The sequence below is a fragment of the Gorilla gorilla genome, chromosome 23 (genome assembly GCF_029281585.2).
Source record: "Gorilla gorilla gorilla isolate KB3781 chromosome 23, NHGRI_mGorGor1-v2.1_pri, whole genome shotgun sequence".
Taxonomy (NCBI): Eukaryota; Metazoa; Chordata; class Mammalia; order Primates; family Hominidae; genus Gorilla; species Gorilla gorilla.
In genome coordinates, this window is record NC_086018.1 from 46,027,516 (window position 1) to 46,033,351 (window position 5,836).

At 44.8% G+C, this 5,836-nt stretch overlaps 1 long non-coding RNA gene across 1 annotated transcript; it reads left to right on the top strand.

The window, feature by feature from the left end:
- Positions 1 to 2,151: 2,151 nt before the first annotated feature.
- LOC134758186 (uncharacterized) lies at positions 2,152 to 5,522 on the top strand. The gene is made up of 3 exons (XR_010133136.1): positions 2,152 to 2,342; positions 3,966 to 4,043; positions 4,218 to 5,522. It is a non-coding gene; the product is annotated as an uncharacterized lncRNA (long non-coding RNA).
- The last annotated feature ends 314 nt before the right edge of the window (positions 5,523 to 5,836 follow it).

Genomic DNA, 5,836 nt, shown 5'->3' on the forward strand with positions numbered 1-5,836 from the left:
CTTTGAGGTGTGTTCATGGCCTGGGATGTGGCCTATCTTTCCGAGTATTGAATGTGAACTTGAAGGGAATGTGTATTCTGCCATTGTTGGATGAAGTGTTCTATAAATGTCAATGAGATCTAGTTGATTAATAGTGCTGCTCAGGTCAACTCTACCTTTAATGATTTTCTGCTTGCTTGATCTATCAATTGCTGACAGAGGGTTGTTGAAGTCTTCCAATGTAATAGAGGATTTGTCCATTTCTTCTTCCCTTTTCTTTCCCTGAAGTATTTTGACACTCTGTCTTTAGGTACACACACTTTTAAGATTGTTATGTCTTCTTGAAGAATTGATGCTTTTATCATTATACAATATTTCTTTATCACTGATAATTTTTGGTTGTTTGTTTAGAAGTTTGCTTTTGAGATTCATAAAGTGACTACAGCTTTCTTTTAGTTAGTATTGACATAGTATAGCTTTCCCTATCCCTTTTCTTTTAAGCTAGCTGAGTCTTTATATGTAAAGTTGGTCTCTTGTAATAACACGTACTTGGGTCTCGTGTTTTTTTAATCCACTCTGACAATCTCTGTATTTCAATTGGTATATTTAGACTATTCACATTTAAAGTGATTTTTATATAATTTTATTAATATTTACTGTTTGTGATGTTTGCGTTTTACTTACACTTGTTCTTTGTTTCTTTTTAAACAAATTTCTCTTTTTGCCTTCTGTGCTTTGAACTGAGCATTTTATAAGATTCTATTTTAGGCTTGGTTCGGTGGCTCATGCCTGTAATCCTAACACTATGGGAGACCAAAGTGGGTGGATCACCTGAGGCCAGGAGTTCGAGACCAGCCTTGCCAACATGGCGAAACCCTGTCTCTACTAAAAATATAAAAAATTAGCTGGATGCGGTGGCACACACCTGTAATCCCAGCAACTCAGGAGACTGAGGCATGAGAATTGCTTGAACCGAGGAGGTGGAGGTTGTAGTGAGCTGAGATCGCACTGCTGCCCTCCAGCCTGGGTGACAGAGTGAGACTCTGCCTCAAAATAATAGTAATAATAATAATAATCAATTTTATCTCCTCTCTCAGTTTATCTATTATACTCCTTTAAAAATACATTTTTTTTCCAGTCTGGCTGCTCTAAAGTATTCAATACACATTTTTAACTAACCGAAGTCTGCCTTCAAATAACACTACACTGCTTCTTGTGTAGGGCAGGTTCTTAGAATATTCTCAATTCCTCCCTTCCGTTTCTTTTGCCATTTTACTATTCCATGTACTATAATAATCTAATAAATGGTTACTGTTACTTTGAACAGTTATTTATTGAATCAATTAAGAATAAAAAATAAAAATTCTATTTTACCTTCATTTATCCCTTCCCCAATGTTCTTTCTTTCTTTATGGAGTCTGAATTTCTGGCCTATATTATTTTCTGTCTCCATGTACTTACTGGCACAAATAGGGCAGCCTCCAGGGCTCCAGAGGAGAGCTGCTCATATTCATCTGACACCATGTGGCCACAGAGCAGAAACTCATTCACTTTTGCCTTCTTCCAACCCAGGTCAAAGAGGCGAATCTTGGCATTAGGGAAACCTTGGCAGAAGTAAGAATGGGTATGGCTTCTTCTTACAATACTGGTAACACTGGGTGGGGTGGCAGCCCATGGTGACAACAGGATCTGTGGTGGTGCATGGAAGGGAAAGAGACTAGAGTTGGGTCTTTTAAATGTCAGTACTTTAATATTGGAAAGATTTCACTCCACTGTCCTCCCAAGTCTGCTGAATTCTTATTCCTGCTCTCATATAGGGGAGGTGGTATGCTTTTTTCTGGCTTCTTTCAAGCTCTCCTCTTTGTCTTTGGTTTGCTGATCTTTGAGTATAATATGGATGTCATATACCTAGACGTAATTTTAAAAAATCCTACTTGCTGTTCAGAGAGCTTCCTGGATCTGTGTTTAGGAATCTGTCATTAATTTTGGGAAGTTATCAGCCATTATGACTTCAGATATATATTTATTTCTGCTCTGTTATCTTTTTTCCCCCTTCTGATAGTCCAATCACACATGTATGTTACTTTGCTATGGTCTTAATTTTGGTGTTACCCCGCAAATTCACGTGTTGAAACCTAACCCCCCAATATGATTTGATTTGAGGTAGGTCCTTTGGAAGATGACGATGAAGCTCTTGTGAATGGAATTCGTGACCTTATAGAAGAAGCCCAAGAGAGCTGCCTTGTCCTTTTTACCACGTGAGGACACAGCAAGAAGGTGCCATCTGTGAACCAGGAAGCAAGCTCTCACTAGATTTGGAATCTGCCGATGCCTCCGTCTTGGACTTCCCAGCCTCTGGGACAGTAAGAAATAGATTTCTGTTGTTTCTAAGCTGCCCAGTTGATGATATTTTGTTATAGCAGCCCTCACAGACTAAGACACACCTTTTGAAACTGTCATGTGGTTCTGGGATGTTCTGTTTTCCTTTTTGTCTTCTGACTAATTTTCTCTTTGCAATTTAGTGGTGGGTGGTGGGGGAAGTTTCTGTGGACCTCCCAATTCTTTTCTTTGTGTGTCCACTGTTGGACCCACCAGAGGCATTCTTCATTTTTGGTACAAGTTTTTTATTTCCCTTTTTTTTTTTTTGAGATGGAGTCTCGCTCTGTCACTCAGGCTGGAGTGTGGTGGCATAATCTCGGCTCACTGCAACCTCCGCCTCCCAGATTCAAGTGATTCTCCTGCCTCAGCCTCCCAAGTAGCTGGGATTACAGGTTCATGCCACCATGTCCAGCTAATTTTTGTATTTTTAGTAGAGACGGGGCTTTGCCATGTTGGCCAGGCTGGTCTCAAACTCTTGACCTCAGGTGATCCACCCGCCTTGGCCTCCCAAAGTGCTGGGATTACAGGTGTGAGTCACCATGCCCGGCCTCCTTTTGATTCTTAAATTTCCCATCTCTCTGCTTACATTACCCATCTGTTAATGCATGTCTGTCTTTTCCATTAGAGCCTTTACTTTACAATTATGGTCAAATTTCTTGTCTTCAAATTCCAAAATCAATATCCTATCTGACTCTGATTCTGATGCTTGATTTGTCTCCAGACTGTGTTTCTTGACAATAGGCAAAATAGTTTTGTAATTGTTTGTTGAAAGTGGGATGTGCTGATTGATTAATAGGAGCTGAATCAATAGGACTTCTATCTGAGCTTTTGTGTTGATCTGGGTTGGAGTTTGTCTGTATGTAATATTCACTGGAACTCCAGGTGCCAGAGTCTTCAAATTTTTCTGCTGTCTTTGTTTTTCTCTTCCTCTAGAGCAGAGACTTCCTTACATACTCTCCTTCAGAGACAGCCTCTGTCTTGAAGCTCTTTCTGCTGTAATGCCCTGATATTATACTGGAGCCCTGCTGGTGTAGAAGAGAAGCATTGTGTAACTTTACAATTAAATCTCAGGCTTTTAGTGGATCCATTTCTCTGGGGCGTGGCCTTTCTCAAGGCTGGAGGAGGCTGGAATTGGGGAATTTCTTTCTCCTCACATTGGAGAAGGCTTTGAGAGTCTTCCTGGCTGGATTGCAGTCCTGGTCATGGAGCACACTCTGGGCACATTTCACAAGAGCTCCTCTCTCCCATGCCATAGATGTGTGGGGACCCATCTTGGATCTGCACCCCAAGAACCCGGGGGGCTCCGTGGACGTGATGCTCATGAAAGCGTGCAATTCGTAAGACAGTGGCCCTGAGGAGTTTCTCATTCTCATGCTCGTCCTCAAGCTGCCTTCAGCAGTTTGTCGAAATGTCCGTTAAGGTACCCCCACCGGTGTGTAGCTGCCGTGGCGTCTGTTCCAAGTCAGCTCGTGGTGCTTTTGGCTCCCAGGATTGAGCCATCACTCCAGATCTCAGGGCGGTGGTTTGCCCTGTGACCTGCACTCTCCGAGGGCCCTAAGAAAAGTTACTCATTTTCAGTACGGTTCTGTTTTTTTTTCTTCTCGTAGGCGAAGGAGTGACAGCTTCCAAACTGTTGATCTCTCAGTGCTGAAACCAGCAGGTCCCTTCAGCGAGGGCCAAATGAGGTCAGTTCTCTGAGAAGATTTTGGAAATGGTGTACTGGAATGAAAGTCAATAATTATGACTTGACTTATTGATTTTTTAATGAAAATGTAAAGATGTATCTGTAGTCATCTCTTAACAACATGCAAGATGCGCCTCCCATCCCTGAAGCACTCCTCTTTTCCATTTCTTCTCAGCTGAACTCTCCAGGACACGTCTGATTTATATGATGCCCTCTCTGGGTCAGCAGCTTCAGCCATGAAAACCTGCAAAACTGAAGCGCCCTTTGGCCAGCTGCTGGTTCTGCGACATCACAGGGAGTCTGGCATCCACACACCAATTCTAGGCAAGGAAGCAAAGGAGCTTGCTCTTCAGCTTCTGTGGGCCCATTTGTGAGTTTGAGCGGGTGCAGCCTCTCCTTGAAACAGAGGCCAGGTCCATGGCATGAGTCTTTTGTTCAGACCAATGCCCCGCTGGAGGGTCTGGGAGCTGCTGAGCCAGATTCCTGGGTGTGCCTGGGTGCTGTACCCGAAACTGCAGGGCCTGGGGCACCTGCCCTGCTCTCATTGTTACCAGCTGGTTTATTCTCAGTGGAGGGTTGTAATTTAATTCCTGTATTTCTGCAGTACATGGAGTTGGGAATTATATCCTTCCTCTGTGTTTTCATTACACTGACCTTCCTGCTTCGTTGCTTCTGAGACGGGAACCTCACCTGCCTGGCCTTTGTCTCCTTCTTCCCCAGAACCTCCCGAGACCTCTCATCTGCTGATTTGACATGAAACCCCCTGCCCACCCCAGCTTGGCCCCAGCAGATGTCTGGGTAGAGCCGTTACCCAGACCTCTGATTTTTCCCAGGCTGTTTGCCTCTGAGGTTTCTTTTTTCTCTACCCACCGCCCCTGACCCTGGTGGCAGCTGGCTCAGGTCAACCACAGGAACAGCCATATCTTTCCTGCAGATTCACAATAGCTTCAGTGCCTTTCTGGTCCCACAGTCTTACCCGTGTCTTATTGCCCCATCCTCTCCCACCTTGGCTGCAGCTTGCAGAAGAGAGACCTGGTTAGGAGTCAGGCAAACCGTGGCTCCCAGCTGCTTCTGATGTGACTTTAGTGAAGTGGCTAGACCTGTCTGAACCCTATATTCCTAATCCCCAAATCCGAGATCTCTACAGTTGAGGATGACATGACTTCACAGGGCTGTCATGAGGACTAGATCCAACGGACCGAAGCCTTGCTGCATGGTCGGTGCGTGCATTGGTAAAGGTGGCTCAGGCCAGCTCCCTCCCCCACACCTGGCTCAGCGCATATTTTGCCTCGGAGTGTCCAGCCTTTACTCTCTCCTCTCGTGTGAGCTGGAACTGTCCCAGCAAGTGATGAGCAAGTTCAGCGCTCTGCCTACCTGTGTGGATTCTGAGTAGCATGGCACACCCGCTCCCCACCCACACGTGTGGCTCACTCTGGGCATAGGGAGACTCGGGCAACCTGGTCCCTGGTCTGAGTCCAACCAAGGGTGGTGTGTTTGCATCTGATGACATTGCTACAAATCTCTTCTGGCTCAATTGAGGACGTCCTCCTCAAATTGCCCTTCCAACTTTATTTCCACAGTTGTCTTCTCCATTTGGTTTCCAATATGCATACCTTTCCAGGCTGCCTCACAGGTGCATCAGGTGAGAGCCCCGGGAGAGGCCAGCAGAGGAGGCCTGGAAGCACCCACAGCCACGTGAGTGTGGAGAATGGAGGGTTAAAGCGAAGAGTTGCTAACAGTCTCAGCCACTTTATTCTTTTTTGTTGTTGTTTGCTTCTTTGTTTGTTTGTTTTG